This window comes from Dasypus novemcinctus, chromosome 6 (assembly GCF_030445035.2).
Source record: "Dasypus novemcinctus isolate mDasNov1 chromosome 6, mDasNov1.1.hap2, whole genome shotgun sequence".
Lineage (NCBI taxonomy): Eukaryota > Metazoa > Chordata > Mammalia > Cingulata > Dasypodidae > Dasypus > Dasypus novemcinctus.
Genome location: NC_080678.1, coordinates 39,266,987 through 39,288,991, shown reverse-complemented (window position 1 = coordinate 39,288,991; position 22,005 = coordinate 39,266,987). Strand labels below are relative to the sequence as shown.

At 43.8% G+C, this 22,005-nt stretch overlaps 1 long non-coding RNA gene across 2 annotated transcripts in view; it reads left to right on the top strand.

The window, feature by feature from the left end:
- Positions 1-14,149, top strand: part of LOC139439224 (uncharacterized) — a 66,535-nt gene extending 52,386 nt beyond the window's left edge. The window contains exons 4-5 of one of the 2 annotated variants that reach the window (XR_011649016.1): positions 707-830; positions 8,717-9,535. This is a non-coding gene — a long non-coding RNA (uncharacterized lncRNA). Of the gene's footprint in view, positions 1-706; positions 831-8,716; positions 9,536-13,345 lie in introns of those variants that run through there. The other variant, XR_011649017.1, reaches the window with a different exon arrangement.
- The last annotated feature ends 7,856 nt before the right edge of the window (positions 14,150-22,005 follow it).

Genomic DNA, 22,005 nt, shown 5'->3' with positions numbered 1-22,005 from the left:
AAAATCCAAATTGTCCGGAGCCACTGAAAATTGCCGTTGCCTGACTAAATGGAAGCCTGTTCCCTGTGATTCCTACTCCTCTTCAGACTCCTCAGCTTACTGTTTAGGACTGGACCAACAACCACAGCTCCTAAAGACTGGAATGGAGTTAAAAGGATACTAATCTGAATAATGCACTTGTGTTTTGTAAAATGCTTTACTACTTTGAACTGTTTTTCCACTTAGCTCCGATAACACTGTATAAAAATTTTCAGGTTGTTAAAGGAGGGAACTGTTGAGAAATAAAAAAGCATAAGCTTGCAGAAAAAAATCTAACAAGGTGCACCTGCCCCTGATTCTGGAACTCAGCCTGTGAGAACATGGCCTGGTAGGAGAATGAGAATATGAAAGGAATGACACCTGCCCGCTCCCCCCCCCCCCCCCCCCCCCCCCCCGCTTCTGTAATCTAACAAACCACTCCTGCCCCTGACTTCTGTAAATCAGCTGCAAAAGAGCAACCTTGCTCCTGCATTTGGTCTCTGTAATAACAGCTGCTTGCAAAATTTTGCCTAGCAACACATAGCCAATGAGCAAAAGTCATGCTGATCTCACAAAAAAAGCCTACATAAGCCTATGAAAATTGAAAACTGGGGCTCAGAAATTGGAGATTGACTCTCCTCTGGGACCATGCATAATAAATCTGTTCCTCCACCTCATGGCTTGTTAGATCATGTGGATGATTCAGTGTGGAACATTCAGATTGCAAAGATGCTTGAGCTGCCAACTATCTACAAGAAAGTTGATGACCAGCCTTTCCACAGTCCAGCCCTAGAGAAAGAAGAGGCACCGAGGTAAGCTTTGGTTTATAGTGCTTCCAATGTGACCACAGCGGTCAAGTCAAGAGATAGGAGCCCAGATGCTGGAGTCTCCCTGGGTTCACATCATGTAGTGTCTACTAACTCAGCATGGGACTCAGGGCAAAGTGTTTTATCCTCTGTATGCCTCGATTTATCAGCAATTTTTAAAAAATTAATTTATTGAAATATATCATCCACACACATATATAAACAATAGTTTTATAGTCATAGTCGTGAACTTACATAACAAACGTAGAACATTGTACAGGACTCTCATAACTCACCCTACTACCAACACCTTACGTTGTTGTTAAACCTTTTAAATTATGATTAAAGAGCACTGTCAAAATATTAATACTAACCAAAGTATTTTCCCCCAACCCTCCCTATTATTATTATATCATTTATATATGAACATACATAAACAAATAAGTGTATAGTAAATGTCTTAATCTTACAAAGCAAACATGCATAACATCATACAGGGGTCTCATACATCAACCCTCCACCAACCTCACATTGCTGTGAGATGTTTGTTATAAACTATGAAAGAATATTGTCAAAATCTTACTACTAATTATAGTCCTTATCTTACATTTGATGTTTTCCCCCAACACACCCTATTATGATTTTACAAATATATTTTTATGACAGATTTGTAAATATATAAAACAGCCAATCAATGTGCAGAATTTCCAAACAACACCCCTCTATCAACACACCACATTGTGATGCAACAGTTGTTACAGATAAGATGATATCATCTGATTGTTACCATGTCCATAATATATATTTGGCTCATGTGTTCCCTATACCCCATTATCAACACAGTACATTTTGGCATAAATGCAAGAATATTATATTATTACTGCTAACCACAGTCCATAGGTCACTCCAGATTATTTTTCCCATGTGTTCCCAACTCCCTGAAGTAGTCATGTACATTTGCTCTAGCTCACAAAGGACACTCTTGCATCTATACCATTAATCACAATTCTCATCCACCTCTTGGTTTACTGTGCTCTTCAGTTCCTAGTTTATTCTCTAGCATTCTGTCAATTGACATTTCCATACCTGGACTACCATTTTCAACCACATCCCCATTTATAAACTAGCTATTACTCACTATTTGTTACCATCCATTCTACACATTGCTACACTTTGACAGTAAAGCTAATTAAAACTTCTATGTACATTAAACAAACATCAGTAGTCCGTTTCAGTTCTTCTCTTATCTCCTTTAAGAATGTACCACCTACCATCAGGTCTTGCAGATATTTCCCTAAAATTTCTTCTAGAACTTCTCTGGTTCTTGCTTACATTTTTAGGTTTTTGATCCATTTTGAGTTAATTTTTGGATAAGATGTGAAATAGGGGTCCTCTTTCCTTCTTTCAGCTCTAGATATCCAGTTCTTTCAGCAACATTTTGCTGAATGGACTGTTCTGCCTGAGCTGTGTGGGTTTGACAGGCTAGTCAAAAATCACTTGACCATACATGTAAGCGTCTGTTTCTGAGCCATCAGTTTGGTTCCATTGGTTTATGTATCTGTCTTTATGCCAGTACCATGTTGTTTTTACCACTATAGCATGGTAGTATGATTTAAAGTCCAGAGATGAGGGTTCACTTTTCCTTTTATGATGTTTCTGGCAATTCAGGACCCCTTACCCTTCCAAATAAATTTGCTAATTTTGTTTTCAACTTTTTTTAAATGCTGGTGGAATTTTTGTCAGGGTTGCATTGAATCTGTGTATCAATTTGAGTAGAATTGACATCTTAATGCTATTTAGTCTTCCAATCCATGAGCATGGTATGTTCTTCCAGTTATTTAGAACTTTTTTAATTTCCTTTAACATCCTGGTTGCAGTTTTCTGAATACAAGTGCTTTACATCATTGGTTCAGTTTATTCTAGACTATTTCAGTTTTATCTATCATATTTTATTTTCACCACTCTTTTGATACATTTAGTTACTTTTATTGATATCATCTTCATTTCTAGACTCTCTTCCAGGCCTCTCTCTCCTGTCTTTTCCTTTCAGGCTCTAGCACACCCTTTAGTATTTCCTGAAAATCTGGTCTCTTGCTTAGAAATTCTCTCAGTTTCTGTTTATCTGTGAATATTCTAATCTTGCTCTCATTTTTGAATGACAGTCTTGCTGGATATAAGATTCTTGGCTGGAAGTTTTTCTCTCGAAGTATCTTAAATATATCAGACCACTGTCTTCTTGCCTCCATTGTTTCTGGTGAGAAATCAGCACTTAATCTTATTGAGTATCCCTTATATGGGATGCATTGCTTTTCTCTTGCTGTTCTCAGAATTCTCTCTTTGTCTTTGGCATTTGACATTCTGCTGAGTATGTGTCTTGGAGTTGGCCTATTCAGATTTTTTCAGATGGGAGTACGTTGTGCTTCTTGGACATGGAAATCTATGTCCTTCAATAGCCTTGGGAAATTTTCTACCATTATTTCTTTAAATATTCCTTCTGCCCCTTTTCCCTTCTCTTTTCCTTCTGGGGCACCCATGACATGTATGTTCACATACTTTTGCTGTCATTTAATTCCCTGAGACCTTGTTCAATTTTTTCCATTCTTTTCTTCATCTGTTCTTTTGTATGTTCACTTTCAGAGGCCATTTCTTCAAGCTCACGAATCCTGTCTTCTGCCTCCTCAAATCTGCTATTATATGATTCCAACGTTTTTAAAATTTCATTGATTGCACCTTTCATTCCCATAAGATCTGGTATTTTTCTAGGTATGCTTGCAAATTCTTCTTTCTGCTCATCCAGTGTCTTCTTAATAACCTTAATCTCTTTAGCCATCTCATTGAATTGACTAAGGAGATTTGTTTGAACATCTGTCATTAGTTGTCTCAACTCCTTTATGTCATCTGGAGGATTATCTTGTTCCTTTAATTGGGCTATAGCTTCCTGTTTCTTGGTGTGGATTGTAAATTTTGTTGGTGTCTTGGCATCTGGGTTACTAGAATTTTTTTTCTGTGCAGAGTTTTTCTCTTTCATTTAGGACTTCCTGCCCTTTCTCCATTGCTGGTTGTAGAGTTGGACACAAGGATATAATTGATGCTATAAGCTGTGGAGGTTCAAGCTACCCTCATTGTCCCATGGACCAGTGACGCTTCTCCCAACTCTTAATTTAATTAAGAGTGTTAGACTATCATCTTTAGCCCAGGAAAACATGTTTGTGTTTAATTAGATTAACAAAATGCCTTTTTTGGAGGCATCCTCTGCAAAGAGAGACTTGACACCAATTGTGGGGTTCCTTTCCTCTCCCCATTTAAGAAAATGTCATGAGCACATCACAACCAAACTCTGTTTCAACATCTGTGGGTTCTTCCTCAGAGAGCCTTCATACCTCCCTGTCATTACAGCTAGGATGTTGCATTCAAGCACTTTTATGGAAGCTTTCCCCATGTCTTTGGAGCTGTGTCCTAGTTGATATTCTAACAAATTTCTATTGCTTTGAAAATGGTTCTCCATCTTGAAGGCTCATTGTTTTCTCACCATTTTCTTTGTTTATGGAAAGAAATGTCAATCTCAATAGAATCACAAGAAGGATAAAGCCTTTAGTGGGGAATTAATGCCCAATTTGTTTCACAGATGCCTATTGGCCGCCCACTATATGCCAGGGAGGAGGTAGTCTGAGATGAAATATGAAGTTCCTGGCTCAAGAAGCAGACAGTCCATTCAACCATGGAGGATGTGGCTAGTAACCTGGCTTCCTTCATACGTTCAGTCAAAACCACCTTGGGAATAAGAAATGGGTGATCTGATACCTTCTGTGGGCATCCAGGTCTCAGGGAAGGGGAGAAATATTGACAGTGAGGAGATAGAAAACTAGAGCAGCAAAGATTCCTTCGAGCTGGCGTTCTTCCTTAACTCTAAGACCTCTTTCCACCTTCAGCCTCCTGGACCCACCATTGACAGGTCTCTTCACAGGTCTTTAACCCTATTCTCCGTTTAAAATAAGGAGACTATTTGATATCTATTACGATGATAGAATCTCCAAATTATTTCAGTGTGTTAAAGTCTTTGAAGTCTTTAGGAAGAGATTGTAGAGAGCCATAATTTTTAGGAAGAGAGGAGTTAATATATATTCAATGTTAGGGTGTTTTTTTAAAGTCAAATGGTGTCCAATAATGAGATTGGCTTTTGTTTTTCCCACTTCATATTATAATGTTAAAAAAACAAGCAAACAGAAAAATCACAGGCTAGTTGTAGGACAATTATCTTGCATAACTCTGCCAGCAAATTTCCAGTCCCCTTTAAATACCATTCTTACCAGGTTGGTGCCTACGTGGATCTGTTTAACTCAGCAGATAAAAAGCCTTTCTGTCTAATTCATAAAACTTTTGCTCTCAGGAGCTACAAAGTGGAACTGTTAGCTTTATTTCTTCTCTTCTAGTTCTTCATTCTCCTCTTCTTGAAGGTGGCATTTAGAATTTTACCACTTCCAAATCAGTCCATAGTATATCTAAGATTTTTATACCACTGTTACCAAAAAGGAGACATGTTTTCCAATAAAGATAGTTTTGATAAAGTATATTATATAAAAGACCTGCAATGTGTTTTGTTTTTTCTCCCATTAAAATATATTTTGTTAAAATATATAAATATATATATATATTTGTTATTTAAAATTTCCTTTGTTTTAAAAATCAATCATCAAAGATGATGGTATAAATAGGGTTATAAAGTTAAAATGAAAATCTGTCCACAAATCCCTCAAGGTACCACTTCTAACAATACACTTCTAGATATTTGTCTATACGTTTACAGATGCACATTTTTATGCATGTACTCCTTATGCTTTTTTTTTTCACACATACGCTTATCCTTTAAATCAAGAGTTTTCAATTTCAGTACTAGTGGCATTTGGGGCTAGATGATTCTTTTTTGTTGGGGGGATGTCCTCTGCATTGTAGGGAGTTTACAGCATCCCTGGCCTTCACTTCTTAGAGGCCAGTAGCAGTTCCCCAGTTGTGACTCCCCCAACAATGTCTCTTCTATTACCAAATGCTCCCTGGGACAGTTAAAAGCAATTGCTTTAATTAATCTTCAACAACTTTTGTGGTACCAGAATAGCACGCTATGATCATCTTTCCATATTGCTATTTCTAACTCTTTTTTTTTTTTAACATATGCATGGTATTCCATGTTATGGATGCTTAATGTACATTTTTTAATTATTCCTTTCTAGATGTGCATTTTGTTTATTTTCATCTTTTTGCTGTCACACATGATGTTAAGGCTATATTTGAACAACTAACTTTGTGAGTTATGTGAATACTTCTTTATGTTTGACTCTTAAAGGGTCACTGCTGGATAAAAGTGTAGGTACATGTAAATTTTTCCTCCAATATTTTTAATTGTCTCTTCTTAAAAAGGTAAATAGATCACTTAAAACATTACATTAAAAAAGTAAGAGGATCCTCTATAACCCACTCCCATCCCCATCTTCACTCCTCCCGCATGTAATGTTTTGGGCAACACCACCTGCTTGGCCTCCCAAAGGGCTTTACGAGGTGACACTCCCACCAGGAATATATGTGTTCTTTGTGTCATGTTTATAGAGTTACAAGTTCACCTATCACTCATTTCTAGAACATTGGAGGAGCCAAGCTGAAATGGACTCCTTTGGGGCCACTGATATTGATAGCATAGATATCTCAGTTATTTATTAATATGATTCTTGTGGAGACAGATCAAAATTCTTAGCTGTCCCTGAAGTCACTGCATTTCCTGAGAGAAAGCCTTCTTATTTCCTGAAGTAGATTTACTTTAGTGATTCCCTAGTTTAGGGTGTTAAAAAAAATTAGAATGTGTTTTATATACTATATGAATAACTTTTTTTAATTTTTACTATTCAAAGATAGGAATCCCCCGTTAACCCCAGGGGTCCCGTCATATCATCACCAATGAAAAAGCATATGGAGGCCCCTAGAAACCAGTTCAGCTGTGACTCTGAAGAGCGCTCCCACCTGGGAAGTTAGGGTTCAGCTCTAAGTTCACTTACACATGTAAGTGCAATACAGAAAAAGATGAACAGGGACTAAAAATCCACAGGGTTATGATATAGTCATTGATCGGCCCACTTTAGAGATCCAAAGTCTGAGTCCATGAGAAATGGTGCATCCATGTCATTTCAGTGAAATAGGGTACCTGACACTAGGCATTTGTTTTGTTTTGTTTTTTCTGATAGTCTAGAGTGTTATGTCTCAAACTTAAAGTGCATGAAAATCATATGGTGATGTAGTGAAAATGCAGGTTTTAATTCAGGAGTTGAGGCCTGCAATTCTTCATTGTAAAGCAAGTTCCCAGGTATGCTGATGCTAATGGCCCACACCACGAATTGTAAGAAGCATCCTTCCACTTAGGGGAAGACAGAGAGGACAGTCTGACAGGCTTGTCCACCTTAGCCCCTGCCTGTTTTCTGCAAATGTCAAAAAGGGCTGTGACTTCCTGCACATCTTGGCCTGTGCTTGCTGAGCCTCCACTCAGGCCTGAGTAAAGCTGTGCTGCAGCAGGTGCTGGAGTCCTGAGAACCACAGAGGCATTGTCAGCACAATGGATTCTGAAGATAAGCAGGCAGGGAGCATGGGGAGGAGCCAGTGCTGCCTGGGAGAGAGAGAAGGGGTGTTCACTCCAAGGCTCTGATTTGAAACATAATTCAGGGACTTATATTTCTGGAGGCAAGTCCCTAATAATAAACTATAAAATATGTTCATTTGGGGCATGAGATTTGGTCTAAATGCTGTAAGACGTCTTCTTCCTGCTGTGTCCCTGGGATAAAATGGCTTTTATCTGAGACACTACGTGCATGAAAACCCTTCCATCTGCCCTCCTCACTGGCCTGGACTTTGCTCATGTTGCAGACGGGGGAGGAAATGGTGCTGGTGATTTAATTGGAGTGTTTGGGGTTCGAGGCTCTATCGTGGTAAAGTGACATGACATGGGAAAGGCTCATGCTCCCCAGAATCTGAGGAGCAGAAATCCAGACAACACAATTCTAAATCTTCTTGGAACTGCAGGCCATAGATCACATTCCTGTAGGTTTCTTGATGGCTAGATGGTTAAGAACCAGCAGCGGGGAGCCGATGTGGCTCAAGCAGTTGAGTGCCTGTTTTGCAAATCAGAGGTCCAGGTTTGGTTTCTGGTGCCTCCTAAAAAAACAAACCAAAAAGAAACAATAAGCAAAACAAATGAAAAATCCAATTAAAGGGGTGCTGATGTGGCTCCGTGGTTGAACTCCAGCTTCCCAAACATGAGGTCTTGGTTCAATCCCTGGCCACAGTACCTCAAAAAAAAAAAAAAAAAAAAGAACCAGTAGAAGGAGTAGTTCTCCTTGAGGAGTGTCACTGTCCTGCAGTGTCTTGGGCTCAAGCGCCAGTGGTGGGAGTTGGCCCTGAGTCCTGGGTTTCATGCTGCTCTGAGACCCCAGCCAGAGATCGGAATTAATGGGGATCCAAGGCATGGCTCTGTGCTTGTCATTTTCCTTGCTTTCCTTCTGAATCAAAAAGTATCTCAGTATTTTCCCCTGCATTTAAAGACAGGCATGATGAAATATATTGGCCCTTAGTTCAGAGACATATTCGCCATTTACCTGGCAGGCAGTAGATATTATTTTCAAGTTTGCCCTTGAGTGCTTAGGATGTGCTGACACCATCCAGGCAATGCTTCATATTTGCCCAGACACTCATGCCTTTGCTTGGGATGAGAATGTAAAGGGAAAAAAATATGAGATATGTAGTAGGCTTGTTCTAACAGCAAAGAAATGAATCTAGCCAGACGGGAAAAAAATGCAGAGAAAAAATTGGCATTAATTAGTCTTTTCATAAAGAAACATTTTGCCATTTTCTGGTCACAGGTGCCATTTCTCTTGACATAATGAGCTCTAAGTGACTCTCCTAGAGATCCTGCTGGCCTGGAAGATTTGCTCTGCTCCATGTGGAAGCATAACAGTTTTCATGCTCAGCAGTTTGGTGGAGCCTGAGATGTGAGGCTGAGAGCTGGTCCCGGCCGAGTGCTGCCTGTCATGACCTTTCTGACTTGACCCAAACCTCTGCCTGATTTCTCACAGGTAATTCAGCCAGAAGGCTGCCCTGGGCCTTTCTTGTCAGAAGGGTCCCTGTAGAATAGGGTCTCCCTGGAATGTGGAATGGCCTTCGGCAGTTCTTTCCTGGGATCAGTGATTGTCCATGCCAAATATGTCTCTGGGAATTTGGGGCTGCCCCTGTAAGGAGTCTAGAATCACAAAGTAAAAAGGGTGTACGCTTTCACACATCAACCCAACTTCTAAGAAGGATCCCAAGCAGAGGATCACACAAGTGTGATGAAAGCACAAGGTCCCCATTGCTATCTAATTAAAAGTTATGAAACTGGAGAAAAATATTAACCTGAGGGAAAAGTTAATTATGATACATGTTTGCAATGAAATGCTATGCAGATATTAAAAATGATGGAGCTGTTTTCGGGACGTGGAGTTGTCCTGGATAGTGCTTCACGGACAATTACGGGACACTGTAGATCCCCCCAGGGCCCACTGGATGGAACGTGAGAGAGTCTGGGCTATGATGTGGACCATTGACTATGGGGTACAGTGATGCTCAGAGATGAACTTACCAGGTGCAATGGATGTATCACGATGATGGGAGAGAGTGTTGCTGTGGGGGGAGTGGGGGGCGGGGGCGGTGGGGTTGAATGGGACCTCATATATTTTTTTTAATGTAATTAAAAATAATAATAAATAAATATTTAAAAAAATAAAAATAAAAATGATGGAGCTGACATACATTCTTATCATAGAACACTATTCAAATATATGTTTTAATATTTGTTTTTGTTTTTTCATTTTTAAAGAAACTTTAAATTATATAGACATTACATTGAAAATGTACCCCATCCTTCCCCCTCCCACATTTTCACCATTAACAATATCTTTCATTGGTGTGGTCTTGCTTATAGTTGTAGATACCCTCTTTTTTGTGGGATGGGCATTACCCACCATGATCTTTCTGTTAGTTGTCCTGGGTGAAGCTGATGAACTGGAGTAGGTGTTGGCTACAAGTCCATTGAGATTCAGAACTCAACAGGCATATGTACAGCCCAAAGACTTAAGTCTCTGGGACATACATTTAATGGGTATTGTGCTAATTTTAGGTTCAAATAAAAGGGGCAGAATGAAGTGTAGGAAAATTATAAATGTGTCTAACTCTGATACTTTGAGGAGATAGGTTATCATGTGTTCCAAGGTAAGGCCCACTAACAGCGTGTGGATTTTCTGGGGTTGTCTACTATGCCTCTAGCTTCTAGATGTCTCTAGAGCCCTCAGGAACACCCCTGCTTGAAGCACTGTTTACTATGGCAGGCAGTAATATCTTCCTGAAACGAACATATGCATAACCTCTGGAATGACCTCCAACTCACTTTCAAATCTCTCAGCCATAAAAACTCATTTGTATTTAAAATTTCCCCTTTTCTTTTGATGACGGAACCCACTTCATAGCAAGTAGTTATGTAAATGGGCATACGCTTCTGGAATCACTGGTGTCACCATGTCCCCATCATCCTGAAGCAGGTGGACTAATGGAACAGTGGAATAGCCTTGTGAAGACTCAATTATGGTGCCAACTGGTGGCAATACCTTGCAGGGCTAGGGCAATGTTCTCCAAGAGGCTGTGTATGCTCTAAATCAGCATCCACTCAATGGTACTGTTTTTCCCAGCTCCAGGATTCCCAGGTCCAGGAATCAAAGGGTAGAAATGGAAGTGGCACAACTCATTATTACCCCTAGTGATCCCCTAAGAAAACTTTTGTTTTCTGTTCCTGCAACCTTAGGTTCTGCTGGTCTACAGGTCTTACTTCCATAAGGAGGGGTGATTCCACCAGGGAACAGAACAATAATTCCATTGAACTGGAAGTTAAGACTACCACCTGGCCACTTTGGGCACCTTGTGCCTCTGAATCAACAAGCAAAGAAGAAAATTACTGTATTGGCTGGGGTGATCAATCTTTACTATCAAGATGAAATAGGGGGAAATGGACTTTACCCAATGGATAGGGCGTCCACCTACCACATGGGAGATCCATGGTTCAAACCCCAGGCCTCTTTGACCTATGAGGACCTGGCCCACATGCAGTGCTGATGTGCACAAGGGGTGCCCTGCCATGCAGGGGTGTCCCCCGTGTATGGGAGCCCCACATGCAAGGAGTGTGCCCCATAAGGAGACCCGTCCAGCGCAAAAGAGAGTCCAGTCTGCCCAGGAGTGGTGCCACACACATGGAGAGCTGACACAGCAAGATGATGCAACAAATGGACACAACCAATCCAATGTCCACAGAGAAAAGGTGGCATTGGAGTGGGAAAAGTGGACGTGGTGGCTAATGGGTATGGGGAATGGCAGGAAGAGACGAGATGCGGAGGTGTCTTAGGGACTTGGAGCTGCCCTGGATGGTGCTTCAGGGGCAATCACTGGACATTGTAAATCCTCACAGGGACCACTGGATGGAATGGGGGAGAGTATGGGCCATGATGTGGACCATTGACCATGAGGTGCAGAGGTGCCCAGAGACGTACTTACCAAATGCAATGGATGTGTCATTATGATGGGAATGAGTGTTGCTGGGGGGGGAGTGGTGGGGTCGGGGTGGTGGGGTTGAAGGGGTCCTCATATACATTTTTTTAATGTAATATTTTTACAAAATCAATTAAAAAAATAAATAAAAAATAAAAATACAAAAAAAAAAGATGATGCAACAAAAAGAAACGCAAATTCCCGGTGCCGCTGACAAGGATAGAAGAGGTCACAGAAGAACACACAGTGAATGGACACAGAGAGCAGACAACGGGGGATTAGGGAGGGGAAGGGGAGAGAAATTGAAAAGAAAAACTTTGGGGGAAAAAAAGAGGAAATAGGGATAAGTGGCTGTGCCTCAAGTGGTTGAGTGCCTGCTTCCCATAAACGATGCCCTGGGTTCATTCCCAAATACCTCCTAAAAAAGAGGAATTAGGACTGCACCTATACAATGGAGGTAAAGAAGCATATGCCTGGAATATTGTTGATTCCCTAGAGCATCTCATTGTACTACCATGCCCTGTGATTAAAGTCAATGGAAATTTGCAACAACCCTATCCAAGCAGGACTCACAATGGCCCAGAATCTTCAGGAATAAAAGTTTGGGTCACAGCACCAGGCAAAGAAGCACAACCAGCTCAGGTGCTGGCTGAGGGCAAAGGAAACATGGAATGGGTAGTGGAAGAAGGTAATGGTAAATTCAAACTTCTACCATGTCACCAGTCACAGAAATGGGGGCTGTAATGGTCACGAATATTTCTTACTTGTTTTGTTGTGAGTAGATTTGTGTATGAACATAAAGTGAATGTAGGAGTGGACTTGGCCCAGTGGATAGGGTGTCTACTTACCACATGGGAGGTCCGCAGTTCAAACCCGGGGTCTCCCTGACCCATGTGGAGCTGGCCCATGCACGGTGCAGATGCGTGCAAGGAGTGCTGTGCCATGCCAGGGTGTCCCCTGCATAGGGAAGCCCCACATGCAAGAAGTGCACCCCGTAAGGAGAACTGCCCAGCGTGAAAGAAAGTGCAGCCTGCCCAAGAATAGTACTGCACACATGGAGAGCTGACACAACAAGATGACGCAACAAAAAGAAACACAGATTCCCAGTGCTGCTGATAAGGATAGAAGCCATCACAGAAGAACACACAGTGAATGGACACAGAGCAGACATCTGGTGGGAAGGGGAGAGAAATTTAAAAAATATATAAATAAAATGAATGTGTTTGTTCTCTTCCCTAACCTTTTCCCTTATTATATGACATAAGTTGTATTAGATTCATGTCATAGTATATAAGGATATCCAATTTAATAGTGAATATCCCAAGGCCTTGCACCCTATTCTGGAGGGAATTAGTGCATTTCCATTTGTACACAGGACAATTGAATATTGTTAAGCAGATATAGATATAGATATAGATATAGATATATAGTAGTTTTTATTTAGAGACTATAGTTTAAGGTGATGTGAATGTCTGGTAGGTTGACAAAGGGCAGACTGTGATTGTTAGGCTAATGTGTCAACTTGGCCAGGCAATGGTGCCCAGTTGCTCGGTCAAGCAAGCACTGGGCTAAATGTAATATGAGGGCATTTCATGGACTTCAATCATCTGTGACTTGGTCGCATAGATGGCTGGTTACATCTGCAATCAACTGAGGAATTGCCATCAGTAATGGATGGTGACTCATCCAATCAGTTGAAGACCCTAAAAGGGGAAGTGATTTCAGCATTCAAAGACTGAATTCCCATTTCTACTTCAGACAGACACTGTCTCTTGGGGAACTTAGCAACGATCTTCATCAGAGCTCCTGGTTAGCAGCCAGCCCTAAAAAATTTGGACTTGTGCATTCCTATGGTTGTGTGAGACAATTTTATAAAATCTCATATTATTTACAGATGTCTATTGTCTATTCTGTTTCCCTAGAGAACCCTGACTAATACAGTAACCAAGTCCATTTTACTGGATCAGAACAGTCTCTTCAACAAATGGTGCTGGGAAAACTGGATGTCCACAACCAAAAGAATGAAAGCGGAGCCCTATCTTACCCCCTATACGATAAAAATTCCAAATGGATCAAACACCTAAAAATAAAAGCCAGGACTATAAGGCTTGTAGATGATAATGTAGGGAAACGTCCTCAAGATATTTTGGTAGGTGGAGGTCTCTTAAACCATACACCCAAAACATGAGCAACAAAAGGAAAAAAAACAGATAACTGGGGCATACTCAAAATTAAACACCTTTACACCTCAAAGGACCTCAAAAAGTCATTTAAAAAGCAGCCTACTCAATGGCAGAAAATATTTGGAAATCACACCTCCAACAAGGGTTTTATATGCATGATTTATAAAGAGATCCCACAACTTAACAATAAAAAGACAAACCAGCCAGTTAAAAATGGGCCAAGGACTTGAATAGATATTTTGCTAAACAAAAAATGCAAATGGTGAAAAAACACATAAAAATTGTTCAAAATCACTATCTGTTAGGGAAATGCAAATCAAAGCTACAATGAGAAGTCATTTCACACCTATTAGAATGGCCAGTATTAAAAAAAGAAGAAGAAAACCACAAGTGTTGGAGAGGATGTGGAGAGATTGGAGTGCTTATTCCCTGGTGATGAGGATGAGGAATGGTAGAGCCACTGTCAAGCCTGTTCCTAGGTTCTGTAGAAAGTTAGATATAGATCTGTCATGTGCTGGGTTAGGATCGGGCTTAGGGTTCAGGTTTGGGTTAGGGTTTAGGGTTCGGGTTCTGCAGTGGTCCTATTGGGACAAGGTGCCCGTGGGGGCAAACAGAAGTGTTCTCTGGGCCTCCTTGGTGGCCAGGACTGAGTCTGCCCTCCAGAAGGACAAGAGTTGTCCTTCTACCTACCCCTCATTGGCGAGGGTCTTGGTGGTCATCCTGGACTCTGGGGCCCCCTGACAGGCTGACGAGTGTGTCCAGGGGCCTCTGGCAGACCTTTTGACCACCACCCTGGAAGGTCAACTCGCTCTCCTGAATGAGGGATTCCAACAGGGGTCTGGCTCCCAGCTCATTATTCCATCAGGAACCAGGACCTGGGGGTCTAAATTCAGCGTCCCCCACCCCCTGCCCCCAGTGAGTCAGGGTGAGGTTCAGGGAGGGATGGAGGTGTGGAGAGGTGGGGGGGCCCTGACTCCACTGTCACAGAGGCCTCCGGGGTACTCTCCCCTGAGCTTGACCTTGGCGATGGGGGCAGGGAACCAGTTTGCCCCCTGAGGATGTGGGAGGGAGCCTCTCACCCACCTGCATCCCCTCTGGGGCCCCTCAGAGTCCCCTCGTGACAGCAGGATGGGCGGTTCCAGCAGAGTCGCCTCCAGAGGCTGAGTCAGCCCTCTTCATTCGTTTCCTGCGGGGAGGCTGAGGATGGAGCAGGAAACTTTCTCCTCCTGGGGCCCAGGGGAGGGCGTTGCCCAAGGTGGTAGGACCCTCAGGGCCCTCGGAGGTCAGCCCTGCCAATCCAAGAGAGAGAATGTCTGAAGAGCTCCTTCCGGCCTCGCCTGCGGACAATTCTCTGAGTCGGCTAGTTCTCTGAGGCTACTGGGGCACACTGATGGGGGCCTTTGCCAGGCATGTCCCTCAATGCGTGTTGGGGTCACCTGAAAACACTTTCAGGGGGTCCCGCTGAAGCCGCCTAAGATGCTCAATGGCTGTCGGTCATTCCCCATCGTGTCCCCTTTGGTGTCATCATGTGGAAAGGGCACTTCTGGATCCCACCCAGTGTATCTGATTGAAAGAAGATGACCCCAGGTCTGAACGCTCCGTGCTCAGCCTTTCCCTGCCAAGCACTGGCTTTTCCTGGAGGCCCCTTCAAAAACTCGAGGCAGGGACAGGTCATGGGGCCAAAGGGAGGCACATGGGGTGGACACACTGGCCTCACTGGCCCCTGGAGCCTGAGCTTTCAGTGACAAGCCTCACCCCCACCCCAGCAATAGGCTTGGCCCCTCCAGATCACTGGGGAGGCCCCACAGGAGCCCCGGGGGTGTTCCTGGGGTGGGTGAACACCACCCAAACTCTCTACATCTGCTAGGGGGCACGGATCAGCACCTGTTGGCAACAGACCAACACTTCCTTGCCCAGGGGCCTCCCACCTCCCCACCCACTGTTGTCTCCAGAACCTTTTCCAAAGCTTCACTCCCAATTGCTGCATCAGTCTCACCCTGCCTGGAGGCCCCCAGGCCCTCTCCAGTTCAGCTGACCACTGGGGGTGGCATCAGGGAGGTTGCAGCTGCATCTGGGTCCTAAGACATGCTGGCCAGGGGCGGTCTGAAAACCTCCTCTTCCCAGCACCCTGGGCGGCCTCCACTGTGCCTTGCCCAACCATTTTGGACTGTGAGTCCCCAGAGGACAAGACGAGGTCAGGAGCAGTCCCCTCCCACTACCCTCCCCTACGAGCTGAACTCATGCTCCCACATCCCTGCAGGCCTCACCCCGCTTGTGCTCTGGTGCCACTACATCCCTGCAAGCCAGCCCGGGCTGCCAACTCTGGGATGCCCTCAGGTGCCTGGGTCACGTGGGCTGCCCATTCACCCATGAGGGGTTTGGAACAATGGCTGCCCTTAGTCCTAGTTCCTCCTTGGTCTCAAAAGCAGTGAGCAGCAATCAGACCACGTGCTAGTTTACTTAGAATTGTTTGTTAATGCCCATCCTGACACCAGCAAGTTCCACCTCAAACCTGCGTCACAGTCTCCTCTCCATAAGAAATCTTACTAGGATGGTCTTAGTCATGGTGACTGTGCATTATTGTTGTTCTTCATGTGTGGTCACTGCTGTTAAACACTGTTGAGTTTCTGTGTCTGTGACATTTTTATCCTCTATTGATAATGATGTCAGAGTTTCCTCCCCACACATACAGCCTATGCTCAATGTCCTTTCATGTCTGGAGACTCCAGAAAACCCCCAAGTAATCATATGGGAAATGGACCTGCACTGGGACCCATGAGGCTCACAGGTGGTTCATGCAAGGCCTTGGTCACAATTATACCTGGCATTTGATGTCTCTCCCAAAACTAAGTGAAGTCTCCATTTGGTGACAAGTAATTGCTAGTGATGGCCTGCAGGGCCATTGAGGGAGGCTTGCTGTCCCACCCTGGGTACCCTTTGATGCCTTCTTTTTGAGTGAACGTCACCCAAATTCTCCAAATCCACTGCAGAGGCCAGATGAGAGCCAGCTTACTTGAGGGCTCTGAGGGTAGAGTCCCTTTAGCTGACCCAGGAGCCTCATTTCTACCCTTTGTCTGCTGAGGCTCCAGACAGTGGTCCAAGTTGCCTCACCCGGCCAGCACCTGCCAGGACCAGCTACAGACCCAGACTGCCTGGAAGCCCCTGAGGCAGCCCCCAGATAGTCTAAGTCTCTGGAAGATAGTCCCATAGCCAGAACCAAGTCAGCTTGCCAGGGAGCTCCCAGGGTCTTTGCCCTGAGCAGCAGCTTTCAGTGACGGGACAGGGATTCCAAGGGCAACCCGAGAAATTTTTCCTTGGCCCCCTTCAGGGGTTGGAATGTGGCCCTGCTGGACCCTTCAGGCTGATACTCCCTGGGAGGATGGTCTTTGGTAAGAACAGCTGTCTCTCTACCCTGGCCAAGAAAAGTGATCTCATATTTTATATTGTCTTGGAAGTCAATAGGTTGTTCTAATGATACCAGTCCATGGATGTATGGATGACAGCAGTTGAGCATTTATATTGTCAAGGTCATGGACTACTCAGCAGATTCCAGTGTACACCTGAAGAGTTACGTTGAGGGTTAAGCTCTGAGAGACAGTGAGGTTTAAGTTTATAATTAGAGAGGTAGGACAGGGATGTGATCAGGGTGATGGTTAGAAATAGTTTTCCTCAAAATCTCTTCTGGAAGGATCTGATCACATATGAACCTGTGTCTTAAAATTGTTCCTGTGACACTGGTACACGTCACCTGGAAATCCACAGTGGAGTGTCCTGGAATTTTCAGTCATAATTCTAATGCCATTTCCTTCCAGACAGGTGGAATTTCCTGTGAGAAGATAATCCAAAAACCTTTTCAGTGCCATTTGTTATCTGAGGGCATATGATTCCTCATAACATTCTATAGTGTTCATGTTGACTGATGGATACTGCTGGACTCCAACTTATGGGCTCAGAGATTGCACTGCATTTCTAGTCTGGATACTGGTTGGTACTCCTGGGTTGTATGATCATCCTGAAAATTTTTCAAGACCTCTTATGGTGTCATGCTTATGGCAGCACACACTGGAGTCTCCAAGGCATCCAGTTTTGTGGGAGGGGAATCCGTGGCATCACTAGGTGGATTAGCCTCCTGAAAGTTGTTCAAGTCCCACTCCAGGCACCTGGACAAAGCACAGGTAACAGAAGAGGCTGGTGGAGGCCTTTTCTGGCAACATCCTCTCCAATATTGTCAAAGACCCCTTTGGGAGCTTGCACCAGCCCTTGCAGGGCAGGGAGGCCTTTGCTGGGAGTGTCTCCTGATCATTAGCTGTTCCTGACAGAAGCTGGTGGTCTTTGCTCCCTACTGAAAATATGTTCAAAGCCTCCCTTCAGCTCCAGGGGCCTTGATGAACCTGTTCTAAAGAAGAATCCACCTAAACTCGGCATGTAAGGGATTGTCAACATGGAGATAATGCTGCAAGGTACCTATCTCAGGCCTCTGGGCTGAAGCAGTCTCTTCTGCACCTGGTGGAGAGGCTGTGTCCCCCTGGAGGCCCAGGCTTGGAACTGTCCCCTCCACATCTGCACACACCTGGACAGGCAAATTCAGAGCAGGTGATCCTGTACCTACTCATCGAGACCCTGTTGGGATATATTTACTGTCTTAGAGGCAGCTTCTCCTCTTTGCCCTCTCTTTACTCCTGCTCTTCTGTCCTACAGGGCTGTGCATCAGTCTTCCAGGCTCCCAGGACAAGGCCTAGATTGTGTGTGGGGGGCCACAGTGTGCAGGTCCAGGCAGCCTGTTGGAGGGTCTAGGGGCCATGCACTGACAAATGAGGAGCACAGGTCATCCTGTCTCTGACCTGGGAGCTCAAAATCACAGGCACTATTGGTGGGCTGAGGGACTGGGCAGCTGCTGAACCAATGTGAGGTTGAGGCAAAGCCAGCTTTAGCACCCAGGGGCCACAGGGGCTGCTGGGCCTCCAGGGAATGACAGGAAGCCATCGCCATCGCCATGCGGCCCTTCTGTCCTGACTGGGAAAGAGCTAGGGGTTCCGGAGCTGCCACCACTTCTGCAATACCTGCCAGAAGTACACATCAGCCCTAGGTGGGTACCCAGGCCTCCCGCTTCAGAGAGGTGACCTTCTCACCTCCTCTTGTCCTTATTGTCCTCCTTTGCCCCAAGCTGCTCCCTCACCTACCCCTCCTCAGGGCTGGCTTCTGCCTCAGGGCCCTCAGGCAAGGCTTGTTTGAGGGAGAGAGGAGGGGGTTTGTGTGCTGGGGTGGCAGTTTCCAGGAATAATGGGAGTTCTAATGGGAGAGCAGTGGCACCAAGTGGCCATGGTGGCTGGTGGGAAGGTGGGGCTGCAGCGCCTGCCAGGAAGCTGCCCCCATGTTGCTCTTCCACCATGGCTGAGGGAACGGGCTGAGGAGAAGAGACACAGCTGCTCTTGTTTCACTGGCAAGTCCCACCTCCCCATGCATAAATTCAGGCAAGGTGGGTCCCCCAGGCCTCCACACTTCATCCATCACAGCTCCATCCCTGACACCCCAGAGTCAGCCCCTCTGTCCTTTTCCCTGACAACTACTTTCCTACCTTCTAACATACTCAGAATCCTGATGCGTCTAACTGGTATCAAGCCTCAGCTTTTGTGTGTGTGTGTGTGTTTTGGGGTTTTTTTTCCTCTCTCCTCCCACCTTCCCCTCTGCTGTCTGCTCCCTGTGTCCATTCGCTGTGTATTCTTCTGTGTCTGTTGTATTCTCATTAGGTGGCTCTGGGAACCCATCCTGTGACCTTCCAAGGTGGAAGAGAGGCGATCATTCTCTTGCCTCACCTCAGCTCCCTGGTTTGTTGCATCTCATATTGTCTCTTCTCTGTGTCTCTTTTTCATGCATCATCTTGCAGTGTCAGCTGTCCATGTGGGCAAGCTGTACTCCTATGTGGGTAGCACCCCTGTGTGCAGTGGCATTCCTTGTGCATGGCAGCACTCCTCATGCGTCACCTCACCACATGGGACTAGAGGCCCTGGGTATAGAACCCTGGACCTCCTATATGGTAGGCAAAGAGCTATCCATTGAGCCATATCTGCTTCCCAAAGCCTCAGCTTTTTTAGGTTATCAGATCACTTGTATAGATGGTACATAGAGCTGATTATTCAATTTTCTGCAATGTTAAAAACCATTATTTTGCTAACATATGTAGCTTATAAAATTAAAACAAAGAAACACAAGTTTTTACTGACAAAACCTAAAATATATTAATAATAACTGAGATAATGTTTTGTAATACAGGTCTTATAATGAGAGGAATGGATACCACCATTTCACTTAACCAGGCTTCTGAGTAAGTGTTCTTTATCTTCTGTCTCCTAATGCTGGTTGTGTGAATGAGAGCAAATGAAGGTTCATGTGACACTATCGTTCTTTAATACTTGAGAGGTTCAAATACTTCTCTCAAAAACTGGATGATGAAAAATACAATAAAAAGCTAGAGGGGGAAGCGGATGTGACTCAAGTGGTAGAGCTTCCACCTACCATATAGGAGTACCTGGGTTTGATCCCTGGGGCCTCCTGGTGAAAAAGAAGAGAAAGCAGGCCCATGTGGCAAGCATGAAATTAAAACTAAGAAATAAGTTTTTATTGACAAAACCCAAAGCATAATAATGAGTGCAATATTTTGTAATACAGGTTACAGTTTTTTGGCTTTCCTTCTAGTAATATACCTGACCCTATACTTTTTCTTTCAACCTCTGTCATACCCATGTGATTGCATTGCTAGTTACAAACATTATGATATCCTTTCCCATCTCTGTTTTTTTCCAAAGATTTACAAACAACCTTTTTACCAATTATGCGCAGATTAAACCTCAGCTTTCCATTCTCTAACCTCAGTCTTTTTTCTGGTGACCTATATTATAATTATTAATTCCATGAGTTTACACAATGTATTTAGTTTACAATAGTGATAGCATAATGTTTTCATGGTTCATCCATGTTTCTTATTGGAACTACATTCCTTTTTATAGCTGTATATTATTCTGTTGTATCTATATACCATTTTGTTTATTCATCAGATGATGGATATTCCAATTGCTTCCACCTTTGACTTTTGCAAATAATGACGCTGAAAACTATTGTGGACAAGCTTTTTCTTTCACTGTGTAAACACATTTATGGGAATGATTACAAAATACAATATACAATTATGGTATAGACATTACAAAAAACACAATTGATAGCAATATATGGCCATTTTATTATATATTAAGAATCTTAGTTTTACAACTGTTGTCCTAGAATAAATTGTGATGATATTTCCAGCAATTTTGTATGGTAGATAACTTCCTGTTGTATGGTTTTGACAGTGTGATGAGAAGGATAACAAATTCTCTAATGTATCTGTCAACACCAATTTTAGTAAATCTTTCAAATATCTCAGACAGCATTAAAAAAAACTATAGGGGAAGCAGTTGGGCTCAACTGATAGAGCGCCCACCTACCATTAGTGGGCCCAGGGTTCTATACCCAGGGCCTCCTGACCCATGTGGTGAGCTGGCCCACGGGCAGTACTGCTGCACACAAGGAGTGCTGTGCCATGCAGGGAGTCCCCTGCATGGAGGTGTTCCATATGCAAGGAGTGCGCCCCGCAAGGAGAGCCACTCCACGTGAAAAAAGCCACCTCCTGCCCAGGAGTGGTGCCGCACACATGGAGAGCTGATGCAGCCAGATGACGCAACAACAAAAAAGCAACACAGTTTCCTGGTGCCGCATGACAAGAATGCAAGCGACCACAGAAGAACACACAGCAAATGGACATAGCAGACAATGGGGGGGGAGGGGAAATAAATAAATAAAATAAATCTTTTTTAAAAAACCCCAAAACTACAGGACTATGAATGTCCTTATTGGAGGGAGTTTTTTGCTCTTTTCACTTTGTAGGAGCATGTATAAGTCAGCCAAAGGGGTGCTGAGGCAAAATCCCAGAAATCGGTGAGTTTTTATAAAAGGTATTTATTTGGGGTAGGAGCTTGCTCATACCAGGCCGTAAAGCATAACTTTCCTCACCAAAGTCTATTTTCCATGTTTTGGAGGAAGATGGCTGCTGATGTCTGTGAGGGTTCAGGTTTCCTGGGTTCTTCCCTTCCAGGGTCTTGCTTCTCTCTGGGTTCAGGGTTCCTCTCTTTCTGGGGCTCCAGCTTAAGACTTTAGCATCAAATTCCAACATCAAAACCCCCCAACTCTGTCCTTTGCCATACCTTTTATCTGTGAGTCCCCACCTACCAAAGGGTGGGGACTCAACACCCTAAGGGCACAAGAGGTTTACCTGATTCCTTGATGAAGTAAACCTTTGAATCCAATATAATCTAATATGCTAAGAGGAAAAGATCAGTTTGCAAACATAATCCAATATTTCTTTTTGG